General features: G+C 48.6%; 1 protein-coding gene across 2 annotated transcripts in view; it reads right to left on the bottom strand.

Moving 5' to 3' along the window:
• PPIP5K2 (diphosphoinositol pentakisphosphate kinase 2) overlaps positions 1 to 8,584 on the bottom strand; it is a 1,583,220-nt gene extending 1,574,636 nt beyond the window's left edge. For both annotated transcript variants that reach the window (XM_085632565.1, XM_085632566.1), the window contains exon 1: positions 8,460 to 8,584. The gene's annotated coding sequence lies outside the window, so the exon portion shown is untranslated. The remainder of the gene's footprint in view (positions 1 to 8,459) is intronic.
• Between the last annotated feature and the right edge of the window lie 5,647 nt (positions 8,585 to 14,231).

The following is a 14,231-nucleotide window of genomic DNA, read 5'->3' as shown; positions in this document are numbered from 1 at the left end:
TGTTTGATGGACAGACAGTGTCTTCTAGCATTCCCCTGAAGTGCGGAGTCCCGCAGGGCTCATCATTAAGCCCCGCGCTTTTTAACGTCTATATGAGGCCACTGGCTGAGGTAGTTCGCCCGTATGGAGTCAAGATCATATCCTATGCAGACGATACCCAGCTGGTGGTCTCATTAGCGCATGAGGCTCTTCAATCACGATCGGGGGGGACTTACCGAATGTCTGGAGGAGGTGAAGACCTGGATGACTCAGTCATCATTAAAACTTAATGGTGACAAAACGGAGCTTATGCTCCTGGGCCCTGCCGATCCTACATTTTTCAACTCACTGTGGCCCCCCTGTCTAGGTCTCCCCCCGGCCCCGAAGGATAACATCAAAAGCCTAGGGGTATGGCTGGACAGGAGTCTCTCACTCAACACCCAGGCCACAAAGCTTTCAGCCACCTGCTTTGGAATACTCAGGACACTGAAGAAAGTTCTTCCTTTGCTCCCAATGGAGGCAAAGCAGATAGCCATACAGGGCCTGATACAATCACGGCTGGACTCCAACAACGTCCTCTATCTGGGTGCACCAGAGTACACCTTAAAGAGACTACAGCTGGTACAAAACTGTGCCGCGCGTACTCTGTTGCAGATTTCTCGTAGATTGTCAGTAAAGGCGGCTCTGATCAATCTTCACTGGCTCCCAGTGCGTAAGAGAGTCTCTTTTAAAGCAAAGTGTATTGCCCACCAGGCTTTCTGGGATTCGGGTCCTCCAATCACCCGTGATCTAGTAAGCCAGTATCACCCAGGTAGAAATCTGCGTTCTAGTCAGGCCTTCATGGCAGCAATCCCCAGAGTCACAAGATCTAGATCTGGCGGAAGGACGTATGCCTTCAACGCCGCCAAGATCTGGAACTCCCTTCCGTTTCACTTGAGATCCAATCCTGATCTCGTTTCCTTCCGTAAACAATTAAAAACACACCTATTAAATTCCGTTTAATTTAACTCAGTTTCTCTTCTTCTTCTTTCTTGGTTCTCAACCTCTTTATCCTTCACTGGTTCCTTTTTTAGCGCTTGGACGCCTCAGGGCAGCAATCGTGCTGTTATAAATTCACTTTCATTCATTCATTCATTCGCCCCTCCCCCTCCACAGAGCGCGTCTCGCGGCCGCGCGTGTTGCGAAATTGTGGCCAATGCCATCGATGGATTCAAGGGGGATCAGGTCAGCTGCCCCGCCGTTGTCCATAATGCCTTCAGTGATGTCGAGATGAACGAGCAGTTCAGTTTTAGTCCCATCACAGTGGCTCATGGCCACCCCGCTGTGCCCAATCCAATCGAGGTCGAGAGAGTACTTTGTAAGCGGATTCTAAGATCGTGGCAGCAAAGTACAGCAGCGAGGGAGGATGATCATTTGAATGGATTTTAGAATCGGCCGTAGATTTTGGAGCAATGGAGCCGCCGTTGCTTGTTTCAAACAACTCCCGAGAATTGATCCTTAAGAGGCTGAATTGTGACGTGCACAGAACAGGAGCAGCAGTACAAGCTGCTTCCTTCATTTCTGATGTTAAACGGACATCTGTGATTTGGAGCGTGTGGTTTTGTGGATCGCTTGCTGTGCAGTCTGCTGCCATCCAGTGTTGGCTTCAGAATATTGCAGCTTATTTTTCTGTGTGTATTTTTGTTTCCATAACGGCCTTGCATCACATAACTGTTACATCTCCTTAAACCTGCAGCTCCTAGTCTAGATACATGCACCAACTTACATTATGGGCCCGAGGTAAGGACACCAGCCTTTCACAGGAATCAACAAGCATTTGCAATCGGTCTCGCCTTTGGGACCTTATAAGCATTTAGCCATGAACCACATTATCCTTCCGTTTTCTGCGTAACTTTGAATCATTTAAGCAACAGAGAAGCTGTAAAAGTGTTGCAAAAGCTTCAACACGATGCACACAGAAGAGAACCAAGCAAGCTTATAAGCATGTAACCACAATGCTTGGTATTGAAACAAGCATTTCCAATGCAATAGGTCTCGCATTTACGTGAGTTTATGCTACTGGCATTGTAAATGACAATGCCTTTTATTTATGTTTTAGTTTTTAAAACCTAAAATAAAAGCCATTGTCATTTACAATGCCAATAGCTTAAACTCGCGTAAATGTGAGACCAATTGCATTGTAAATGCTTGTTTATTATTTACATGTGGGTAGCAGAGTAGGGCTTAGTCCCAATATCATCCTGCTTCTATGCTGAAGTGATTAATTTTTCGGGCTCAGGTCTGCAGCCACATGGGGAAACCCACCAAACCCAGGCATTTCTGTGAATTAATCACCTGGGGAAGTCCAAGATGTTTGGCCTTGCATGGATCACACAACATTTTCTTTACAACAACTCCCTGCAAATCTCAAACTTTGACTACAATTACTAATTTTCCTCGAATTTCTGAGACATAAACTTCCAGAAAATCTCGCGGGTGGGCAGAGCTGCCGTTGAACCGGAACCCAAGCGGTGTCTTTTAAATATCTGGGAGCCGACAGACCTCAATCAAATGGCCCAAAATTGGGCAACGCTGGGCATGACGATAGCAAAACGGAACCTAGCACAACACTGGGGAGCGAGACTAATTCCCTCATACCGTCAGTGGTGCTGTGATATGGACAGCGCAATGATAGCAGAGAAAGTGGTATATATGCACAGGGGGTACCCCAAAAAATGGACAAGGATATGGAGAAGTTGAATGCCTTCAGAGGCAACATTTGTGAACCGCCTAGGGATGAATCGGTGTCTGATGTCAGCGAATAATTTTACAGACCGGGGGGGGGACTGTATTATTTCTGCCAATTTACATTGCAGGGACGATAGGAGGGCGGGGGGAAACGGTGCTGAATAACATGTAGATGTACTCAATGTGTTTAAGCTTAATCGTACTGACATGCATTATTTCTATACCACAGTATGCAGTGATATGTACCAATTAACGGAAAATGTTAATAAAACGGATTCCAAAAAAAAAAAAAAAAACTTCCGGAAAAAACAGGGAGCTACAAAATTTCTACCACCTGGTTGGTATACCCTCGTTTGTCCTAATAAAAACTCTACCCTACTTGTGTGACTGGAGCTAGCACCCATGATTCAAAAGGCCCCAAATGCAATGTGGAGAAATCTGCAATAGGGAGAGCTCCGGTGTTTGGGCACGGATTTGGCAGCAACTCAGGGGAACCTACAAAACCCATTTTTTAATACTGGCCATCCAGGGGAGTCCAAGGTGGTGTATCTCGCACGGATTCCACAACATTTTCTTACCCACAATGCCCTGCAAATCTCAAACTTTGACCAAAATCACCCATTTGCCTTGCATCTTGGGAAAACTAGCAAACCTGCACATTTTTGATAATTATACACCCTGGAAAATCCACAGTGGGTTGACTTGTGTAGCACTTGCTAGGTTTTCTTACCTAGAAGCCCTTGCAAACCTCAAACTTTGACTAAAAAAAAAAATAAAATAAAAAAAAAAACACATTTTCCTCACATTTCTATGATGGAAAGTTCTGGAATCTCTGGGGAGCAACAAATTTCCTACCATCGACAATTCCCCCAAGTCTCATGCTAAAAACTGTATCTCACTTGTGCGGGTAGACCCAGTGCTGAGACAGGACAGGCTCTTAAACACAATATGGGCACATCCCAACATTCCACTGAAAATTGACCCTTTTTTTGCAATGTGAGTAGCTGTGGATTTTGGGCCATAGCTCAGCGGTACCTTGAAAAACATATCAAAACTGCACATTTTCAAAAACTAGACCGCCAGTGGAGATCAGGGTTGTGTGCCTTGCGTGCATCTCAGAAAGTTTTCTTACCCGCAATGCCCTGCTAACCTCAAACTTTCCCTAAAATTGCCTATTTTCCTTACTTTTCTCTGACATATATTTCCGAAATCTGCAGAGATCGACAAAATTCCAACCACTCAGTGTTTCCCACTTGTCCTGATAAAAACGCTACCCCACTTTAGTGGCTGGGCCTAGTGCCCTCAACAGGCACAAATCAAATCTGGGTCAGTAAAAGTCGCTCCGCTGGACTGCTATTGACCCTCGTTTGATGTGTGCCTCTCGTGACCACTAGGCCCAGCCACACAAGTGGGGTAGCTCAGTTGTTGGTAGCTTGGGTTCTTGGAAAACCTGCAAACCCTATATATATCTGCATTGTTCAAGTTGAATTGTTTGAAGCATCTGTGAATAGCGCTGGGCTCGCAGTACGTACAATTGGAAGTGTGCACCACACACGTTTTCTCCCAAGGTTTGGAGCAAACAAAATTTCCCAAAAGAATGAACGTTGTATTTTGTCCACAAAACCACTAGAGTTATCATGGATACCCCAATAAAATACATGGTAACCCGGTTCCCCACACAGGTAAAGAAACGTAATAATTTTGCCAAAAATTACACGCACACATATTTCCCTGGCCTAAGGAGTGAACATTTGACACTAACGTAATAGAGCAAACTAAAACACACATAAAAACTATATATACACAGGTCAAAAGAGAGATAAGAGACAGGCATTACTAAAACTATGGACCATCTTCTCCCATTGTCGTAAAGTGTTTCCCAAAATCGACTTTTCTGCTCGGAGCACTTTGGAGTGAGGATATGCAATATTTTTACATATTCAGAACCCGTAAAGTCGCCCCTAGGTGTTCCAGGGGTGGGGGCTCCTGTAGATATAGGCAGAGTACTTATAAAAGATGTTCTATAAGTCCTGGTGTTGGAGAAAAAGCCCGGTTCATTTTTCCCCATTGCAGATCCCCAGCCACACTGGTTAACATGGCAAGAAGATATTAATTAATAATTCCTGCCAGGAAACACCGAGAAATATTCAAGGACTGGTATTGCTAAATCAAACAATATGCTATTGTTGAATTTATCCTGAAATGTACAAGAAGTTATAAGACGTTTTTGTCTATAAGCCAAAATGTTGCCTTCCAGTGATCTGCCCAAATTGGTCAGAGTTAAGTGGATTAGCCAAGCTGCTTTGATGAGGTGATAAGTAGACCCTGGGGTAAAAGAGCCATTCTGGGAGGGGAGGCTTCTGCTGCATAGGAATGCCAGAACAGAGAGGAGGGGTTGTAAACCATGATCTTCAAAAGGAGGTTGAGACAGCCAGAAAAAAAAAGTTTCGTTTATGACCCTACCCTCTGAACCCAGCCAGATGTCAGGCTGGAGAAAGGAAGGTGCAGATGCCAGGGGGAGGGAGTCTATGGAGATGAGCCATCCTAGAACCAGCTCTTGCCTCTCTGCTGAAACGTCAGCCATAATTAATTGTAGATAAATAGTGCTTTCTGGGAGACCATTGTGCCACACTTTGGAGGAAATGGTCATGCTCTGGGGTGAAGCCCTGCACGTCATTAGGCAGGAGTGCCCTCCTAAGTGACCCCAGACAACACTGAATAAGTATCTGAGAGTGGCAGTGCCTCTCAGATCTCCTGGTTGAAACTAAAGGAAGAAGAAGGGTCCATGCTGAGAAATTGGATTGGCACCAACCAGGCTCTGCAGTCTGACTGACTGTGCCTGCTGCACCATCTGGAACTACAGACCTGTGGATCAAACCTGCTTCAATGGGACTAAAGAGTGGACTCCCTGTAATCTACAGGATAACAGGACCATCACCACCAAGAATCCCCAGCCTGAAGTTCTATTAGATGATTTGTAAGGGTTTTGTACAAGTGGATTGTGGGAAATGAAGTCCCAAACTTTCAAGGACCATCTTGGAACATTCAGGCCCTTGGAGTAAGTTTTGGACACTCTGGGCCCCTCAAAGGAACTTCAGGAAGAAGTTACAGAACTTCAGGAAGAAGTTACAGAACTTTGGAGCAACTTGGAATAAAAGCTCTAAAGGTAGACTGACTCGACGTGGCCAGCCAAGCCGGCAACCCTCAACCACGAGCCGGCCTGCCCTTCAGGCTCATCCCGCTGCAAAGCTCTAGAGGTCTAACTTCCAGAGTTTTACCGGGAGTTGATCAAAACCCAAGCCGCGAACCCTCACTGAATCCGGCCTGGTGAAGAGCATCGAGGGACCACAGAAGAAAAAAAAAAACTCTGTAAAAGTTTTTAAGTCCATACGTAGAAAAGGTTACCAAGAACAACCGCGAGAGCCAAGCCCCCCCACCTTCAACCATGAGCCCGCCTGGAACTCTGGTTCAAATTGCTGGAAAGCTCTGGAGGTCTGACTTCCATAAATTTGACGGGGAGCTTGTCGCAAGGGCAGCCAGTGAACCCTCATCGAATCAGGACTGGCTGAGAGCTTCTAGGGACCCGCAAAAGAAAAGCTCCAGAAAAGTTTCTAAGTCAGAAGGTAAAAACTTTGACCAAGACCAACCGCGAGGGGTTGCTGCACAAGGCTCCATCGTGGTTGGCCTGAAACTTTGACTTTGTCTCAGTCTAGCGCAACTAATGTCCCAATAGGCACTATAAGTGTCTATGTGCTATATATTGCTAAAGCTTTACAATTTCACATCTCCAGTTCCCTACATTGGATTTTTTTTGTTTGGGTGTTTTATAAAGTGGTGTTGGATTTCTATTCTGTGTTGTGTCTTATTTGCTGAATTGGTGGTTTTAAATGCTTTACATACCGGTCTTTGAAGTTAAGCCTACCTGCTCGCAGCCAAGCTACCAAGAGTTAAGCATGGGAATAATTTTCTGACACCTATTCCAAGCCCTATGTTGTGTTAGACTGTTCCCATGAGGCACAGGGTCAGACTGATTTGCATATGGCCATGTCTGAACTGGGGTGGCAGAGTGGGCTAAAGAACGGTGATGGATCAAACCCAGATCTGTTGACTGGGAGTGAGTGTTTGATTGGTTCTGATGCTCCGTCCATCACCACCCCCTTTTGTACCGCTATGTTGTGTTAGTGGCATTATTTCCAGTGGTAGATGCATATTTTCCACTAACAACAATCCACTTTCCAACAATGGTGTAGTTAAAAAAATCAGCAAGAGAGGGGAACCTTAGATCTATCCCACCGATAGGCGTAACAACACTACAATGGTCAAGGGATTGGCCCCAATAAAGCACACATGGCCGGAGGGAGTATGCACGCTCCTAAAACACCATAAAGTCAGATGCCACATGAGTCAGGAACATATAGCCAATCAGAACACAGCGATCATGCATTCCCCATGCTGGATATCTGGACACATCACCCACGGGCCGCATTGTGTCCACGCAAGATAGAGGCCCACCTGTATTATCCATTAGACAATTAATTTAGGACTCCAATCGCAGCAACTACGTTCCTCACCATACATGGAACACCAGAAACTTTTTATTGCCTATGATGAACTGTGTATAAGAAAGCCACAGATCGATTGTAAATTGAGACAGTCCTCAGACACTGTGCCTGTAACTGTTCTCTTGGTCGCTATGTTTAATTAAACGAACTGTTCCTGTTTTGCCAAACACCTCTTGTTCAAGGTATTTCATATTCATGAAACATGATCTTGTATGCATTTCAACTGCTGGCTATATATTCTAAGCCCACTTCACCATACTTATTTCACAATATCATTCGGCATAAAGATAAAAAATGATATACCCCTGCACGTAAATAATCGTTGTTTACCAAACATGTTGTATGTGCTAAATTTTATTTTAATTTTTACTGTCCCTTTGACATAAAATGCACCTTTTCCATAACTCAATCCCTCGTCTGGGCTATTCTTTAGATTTTTTTACATTAGCTTTTTGGGGGGGGGTCTTAGTGAGTGTTTGAAATTCCTCTTTAGTTTACGCTAGGTTTTTACGCTATACAAGGAACATGTGGCAAAATATAGTATGGGTCATGCGTCGTATTAAAAAATAAATCATAGGGAAATAAACACTACAAAAGAAAAGGATCCGTTGGTTCTTTCAATCATGCATTTTCACATTTAACACGTGAACTGAGGAAACTCGTCGTGAGTACCACTAGTTCCGCAAAGGGAACCTGGAACGTCGTTCAAAGTTAAAGAACTACAGGCGCGAGACGCGACAGGGGGGAGGTGGGGTGAAAGTTTAAGAAAGGACGGAGACGCATTGCGGTGCGAGAGAACGATCAAAGACATGTGCATTGTTGTACTTCAGAATGTACAGCAGTTAGTATTTATCTTCTCTGTCAGGAAGTGAAAGGATGCACCGCGGCACCTATAGTTATCAAGTACCAAACTCTCTCCTCCTACATCAGGATGCACAGAATGACAAAGGTGCGGAAATCAAAGAAGGAAGTGAGCACTCGCAAGATGCGGAGCGCAGCATCAGTGTTCAATCTGCAGCCACATGTGGTGCACAGAAAGTAATCTGTGAAGCACAGTGTAATACCCTGCCGAAACTAATGCTTAATGCGGGTTTTTCCTGCAGGCCCTGGCATTAGCACGGTATCTCCCACGGGAACACACCCGGGAGCAGCTCTGCCCCCAGGCCAAAGGAGGTGGTGAAGCAGCTGTACCTGGTCGCGGCTCCTCTCTGGCTCATCCTCCATTGATTACGGAGGAGTTTCACCTCAGGCACCGGCCGCCTGTTCCCTGTCGCTGCAGCACCTCCATGGCCACAAAGGAAGGACTACTCCGCGCGCTGTTCACGCAGAAAGGACTGACACTTCAGCGCTTAGCAACCATGTCTATAGACATAAAGGAAAGACTAGCTCACTGTCGACAACGTGCAGACGAAAGGTTCTATCAGAGAACAATGCAGTGCTGTGTTGTACTTGTGACACCCCGTTAAAGTAATTATTTTAAAATGCCAAGTCATATTTTTCACATTTACTAATTGATAAGTTATTGATATGGGAGAGGCCGTGACGTTACGGCCAGAGCTGCCGACGGACTTTGGAACTTGGAACCAGGTCTGAGTCTCGGCGTTTGCTCAACATCCTGTGATTCTGGACCAATCGCTTAATCTCCTCATGCCTAAACTAGCACTGTTCTCCCACGCCTAAACAAGCACGGGTAAACGCAATATGTTTCGTGTAGTTGATTAATACTTTTTTTGTTGTAAGTTTTAGCTTGGTGAGCAGTTGTGCAAAAAAAAGTTACTGAAACTCCGTAAAAGGGTTAAGACTTATGAATTGAGAAAGGCAATATATTGTGCAGTAACATCAATTTAAACATGTAAGCATTTATTGAGGCATCCCGTGTCTCACTTCTAATCCCATTTGTCACCTCTCCCTGTAATGAAACGTGGTAATTATTGTGCTCCAAATTTCTCTTTTACCTATTTTAAATTAAACAATCCAACAGTCTTTCGTGACCATTATTTTGATATTTTTTGAAGCCGTCTTTTCTGTGCCAGACTGTTTTAAAAAGTGTGGTGTTGCGGTCTAGTCCGCAGCGCGCCCGGCGCGTGACGTCACCGGACTTCCGGCGGCGGCCATCTTGGAATCGGCATTAGCGCGCCGATTCGAATAGCGATCGGAGCTCCAGATCGGCGCTCCTGCTGTGTATGTGTTGATCTAGAATAAACCCTTCTACCACACCCAGAGAGTTGTCTTCTGTGAAGGGGGGCACTTCAGGGAGGAAGGGACAACATTACAATGGCGACGAGGAGGTGAAACGGCCCAGCGCTGCCTCCACGGAGTGTGCCTCGTGGTTATCGCGCCATCTACATCCACGGTCACACCCCCGACCAGCAGGAGCGCGGCAGTGTCTTGGAGAGAAGAGGAGGGCGCGCATCTAGTCCGACGGGTCACTCTTGAGCCCGGCCCCGGTCAGCAGCAGCCCAGCGGAGCGGAACGGCGCCAGAGAGAGTCCGCGTGGCGAAGCGCACGCACCCACCGTGGCGGGGGTCACAGGACGCAACGGGAGAAGCGGCAACTCCGACCGATAAGACAACCCCGGTGAAGGCAGCCCCGACAGCACCCGGGGGTCGAGGAGCTCGAGCCCAAGACCGCGGCGAACGGAGGCAAGAATCACGATGAGTGCCACATCGACAGGTTTGCCAAACCCGGTACCTTTCCTCACGAAAGCAGGGGTTCCGGATATGCCGTGGGAGGATTGGAAGCCATACTTCTTGAATTTCTTGTTCGCGCTAGAGGAGGAGAGCGGAGCAGAGTTCCCAAGAACGCGCAGGAAGAGGATACTGCTACACCATTTGGGCCCGGCAGGCCAGAGAGTGTACGATGATTTGGTGAAGGTAGTGCGGCCCGCGGCAGACGATAATGTGTTTCAGCACGCGATCGACGACATGGACGCCCATTACCGGCCAACCGTATGCGTAGCGGTCGACAGGTACAACTTCTACCACAGAGCGCAACAGAAAGGGGAAACGATTGATCAGTATGTGGCGGCGTTACAGAAGCTTGCCTTAACGTGCAAATTTGGAACCTTCCAGGAAGAGTTGATCAGGGACCAAATTGTAATGCATGCAGCGAACGCGTCCATCCAGGACAAGTTGTGGGCTAATGGAGATGAACCCCTTAAGACCGTGGTAGCCATGGTGAAGAAAGCAGAAATGTCCAAGAGGTGCGCGGAGACAGCAAAGAAGGACCGACTCCCAGAACAAGCGGTGTGCAGGATAGAAGACAGGAAAAGCCGCGAGAGACAGGCGGCAGAGCAGCACAACACGCGACAGTACAGGAAGCCCGTGGCCCGGGGCGCGAAACAGCAGACACAGGGACAAGGGAGCACCAACACGTGCTACAGATGTGGCAGCGAAAGACACGCCGCCAACGACAAGGGGTGCCCAGCGTTGTATGTATGTATATGTATGTATAACACATTTATAGAGCGCCTGGTTACACCACAACGGTGTGTCCCCGCGCTATGACACAGGAGAGCAAAGTGTGCATACTGTGGTCTGATGGGTCATTATGAAAGAGTGTGTCGAAGGAAAACGTCAAGGCAGCAAGTGAAGTAGGTAGCACAGGAGTTGGGCAAGGAGGAAGAGCAGGAATGTCAAGAGGAGGACGATGAGATCTTGATGATTGAAGACCAGATCCTGGGGATCGACGGCGCGGTCGACAAGAAACCGAAGTGTGACATGACCATCGGGGGAGTGGGAGTCACCATGGTCGCCGACTCAGGTTCCCCCTACACGATCATAAAGAGAAAGATATGGGAAGAGGATTTCGCACCGGCTAACACCCACCAACTGCGCCCAACGGACATCCATCCGGTGACATTCACCGGGGAACCCATACCCATGGTAGGGTACTGCCCCCTAACATTTGAGTTCAAGGGCAGAACGTGCGAAGGAAAGCTGTACGTGGCAGAAAAGGGACCCTCGGTGTTGGGATGGAGAGATCAAGGGAAGCTGGGAATAAAACTGAACCCGGGAGGCCGTATACAGGTACTCATGATGGAAGAAGACCCCGGAGTGGGAGCAAGGCAGTGGAAGGAGGAGTTCCCAGAAGTCTTCAGAGACGACATAGGGAAGCTCACCAAGTTCACGCACAAAATTAACCTCAAGGAAGGAGCCAGACCGGTGTCCCACAAAGTGCGAAACATCCCGTTCCGTACCAGGGAGGCAGTACAGGAGGAACTGCAGAGATTAGAGGACAACGGGATCATCGAGGCCATAGACAACGCGGAATGGTTGGCCCCCTTAGTAGTGGCGCAGAAGCCGAACGGGAAGGTGAGGTTGTGTGTAGACCTCCGAGAACTCAACAAAAACATCGTGGTGGATAAGTTCCCGCTTCCCCGCATCAACGAGATGTTAGCCAAGACCAAGGGGGCCAGGTGGTTCTCCACAGTAGACTTGACGTCTGCGTATCACCAGATCGCACTCCACAAATCGAGCAGCCACCTCACATCGTTCATAACACCGTTCGGGTGCTACAAATTCCTACGGATGCCGTTCGGACTTGCCTCGGCAGCGGCGGTCTTCCAAAAATTGATGTACCGCCTGTTCAACAAGATGGAGGGAATCCAGTTCTTCCAGGACGACATCTTGGTGATGGGCGCCTCCAAGGAAGAACATGACCGGAGGCTAGCAGGCGTCCTGACAGTACTAGAGCAGAACGGGCTCACGGCCCAGTGGGACAAGTGCAAGTTTGGACTGGAAAGTGTCACGTACCTAGGGCACGAAATCAGCCAGGAAGGCATAAAACCCAAAGCCTCCAACGTGGCAGCCATCAGGGATGCACCCACACCCGCAAGCAAGGAGGAAGTACGGACATTCTTGGGGATGGCCGAGTTCTATAGCAAGTTCGTATCCAACTTTGCATCGAAGACATACCACCTGAGATCGATCCTGAAAGACAAAACAGCGTTCACATGGAAGGAGGAACAACAGATGGAGTTCGAGGGGATGAAAAGAGAAATATGCGAAGCCATACCCATTCAAGGATTCGACCCAGCAGCCCCCACGACTCTGACCACAGACGCGAGCGACCGAGGCTTAGGAGCCGTGCTAACGCAAAGGTCTGCACAAGGAGTGACAGCGACAATCAGCTTCGCGTCCCGCACGTTGGCAGACAATGAATGCAAATTCAGTGTGATCGAAAAAGAAATGCTAGCCGTCGTGTGGGCGGTGGAAAGGTTCCGACAGTTTTTGTGGGGAGGACGGTTCCTCTTACGAACAGACCACAAACCCCTAGTAAAGGTCCTCACATCCAACGGCCATGAGCACGCTACGCCAAGGATCGCAAAGATGACGCTGCGGCTCCTTGACTACGTGTACGACGTAGAGTACATCCCAGGCACCAGGAACCGAGTGGCGGATTACCTGAGCAGAGCAGCCGCGAAGGAATCAGCAGAAGCGCAAGACGCAGGAAATTGGGCAGAGTACGCAGTGGCGTTCATGGGCGATCACGAAAGGGCCATCAGCAAGCAGGAATGGGAAGAAGAGTACGAGTCTGACGAGAAAGTGAAGGCCGTCAAGACATATGTGACGCAGGGGTGGCCGGAGAAGAGGTTGCTCGGAGAAGAACTCAAACAATACTGGGAGGTCAGAGAAGAACTGTCGCTGGGGGACAACCCGTGTTTCCTGTTCCGGAGCAACAAAGTAGTACCCCCGTTGGCGCTGCGACCCAGAGTGGTGGCCTTGGCACACGAAGGTCATTTGGGAATCGTGAAAACGAAGGGAAGAGTGAAGGAGGATTATTGGTGGCCTGGGTTGGACCTTGCCGTGGAAAGGCACGTCAGGTCATGTGAGCAATGCAGCAACGCAGACAAGACGCAGAAAATGCTACGTCCACCACTGGGACACTTCGACTGCCCGGAAAACCCGTGGGAAGAGATCTCTATAGATGTTCTGGGCCCCATTCAAGACGCCAGTGGCAACCAAAAGTACCTCACCGTGGTCGTGGACAGGTACTCGAAGTGGCCGGAAGTCCATGTGGACGAAAACGCAGAGACTGATACTATCTTGGGATTCCTCACGGAGGTGTTCATCAGAGAAGGAATCCCCAAAGGTATCCTCAGTGACAACGGTCCACAGTTCACGTCGACAAAATGGGAGGCCTTCATGGACAGAAACGGGATAACAGTCAGGCGCACGCCTGTGTACCATCCGGCGGGGAACGGAGCCGTAGAGAGATTCAACAGGGTGATAATGGGGTCAGTGCAAGCGGCCATCGGGCAGGGAGCAAGCTGGGAGAAAGAACTCAAGCGCCTGCTATGGGCTTACCGGATAACTCCCTCGTCCACATGTTACAGCCCATTCCGCATACTGAGAGGAAGAGAACCGTTCACCCGAGACAATGTGGCTTGGAAGAAGCTCACTGTGCAGAGTCGTTGGTCACCGGCTGTGGTGCGCAGGAACTTGGAGAAGGCGCAAGCTGTGTACACTAACTACTACGACGCAAGGCATAACACCAAGGAAGTCGCCCTGGAGAAAGGAGAGTGGGTAAGGGTGAAAATGCCGGCACTGGGTAGGAAGGGGGACAGCAAGTTCACGCCCCCATTCCAAGTGGTGGAACCCTATTCCACATCAGCCTTATGGAGCGACGGGAAGATATGGGCACAAGACCGGATGGCTAGATGTACCAGGGCCGATGAAGCCGAGCTGAACATGGAGCACAGCAGGGCAGGAGCTGAGTCCACACCGGCGGGAAAGGGGGAGTGTAGGAGACCGGAGGGAGAAGCAGGAAGCGTTCCCAAAGGAACCTGGAGTCCAAGAAGTAGAGGTGCCGAGACTCCAGGAATAAGTGACCGAGGGACAGAGTTGGGTGGTCTTGAACCACGAGAAGCGAGTGGGGAGGCGATCCCGAGTGGGGGGAGCAGCACCCCTACCGCAGGCGCAGGAAGCAGGAGGACACGCTGCGGAAGGAGAATAATGCTAC

This window comes from Triturus cristatus, chromosome 2_1 (assembly GCF_964204655.1).
Source record: "Triturus cristatus chromosome 2_1, aTriCri1.1, whole genome shotgun sequence".
In the NCBI taxonomy this organism is placed as follows: Eukaryota; Metazoa; Chordata; class Amphibia; order Caudata; family Salamandridae; genus Triturus; species Triturus cristatus.
Note: the sequence above shows the minus strand (reverse complement) of the source record. Positions and strands in the feature narration are given on the sequence as shown.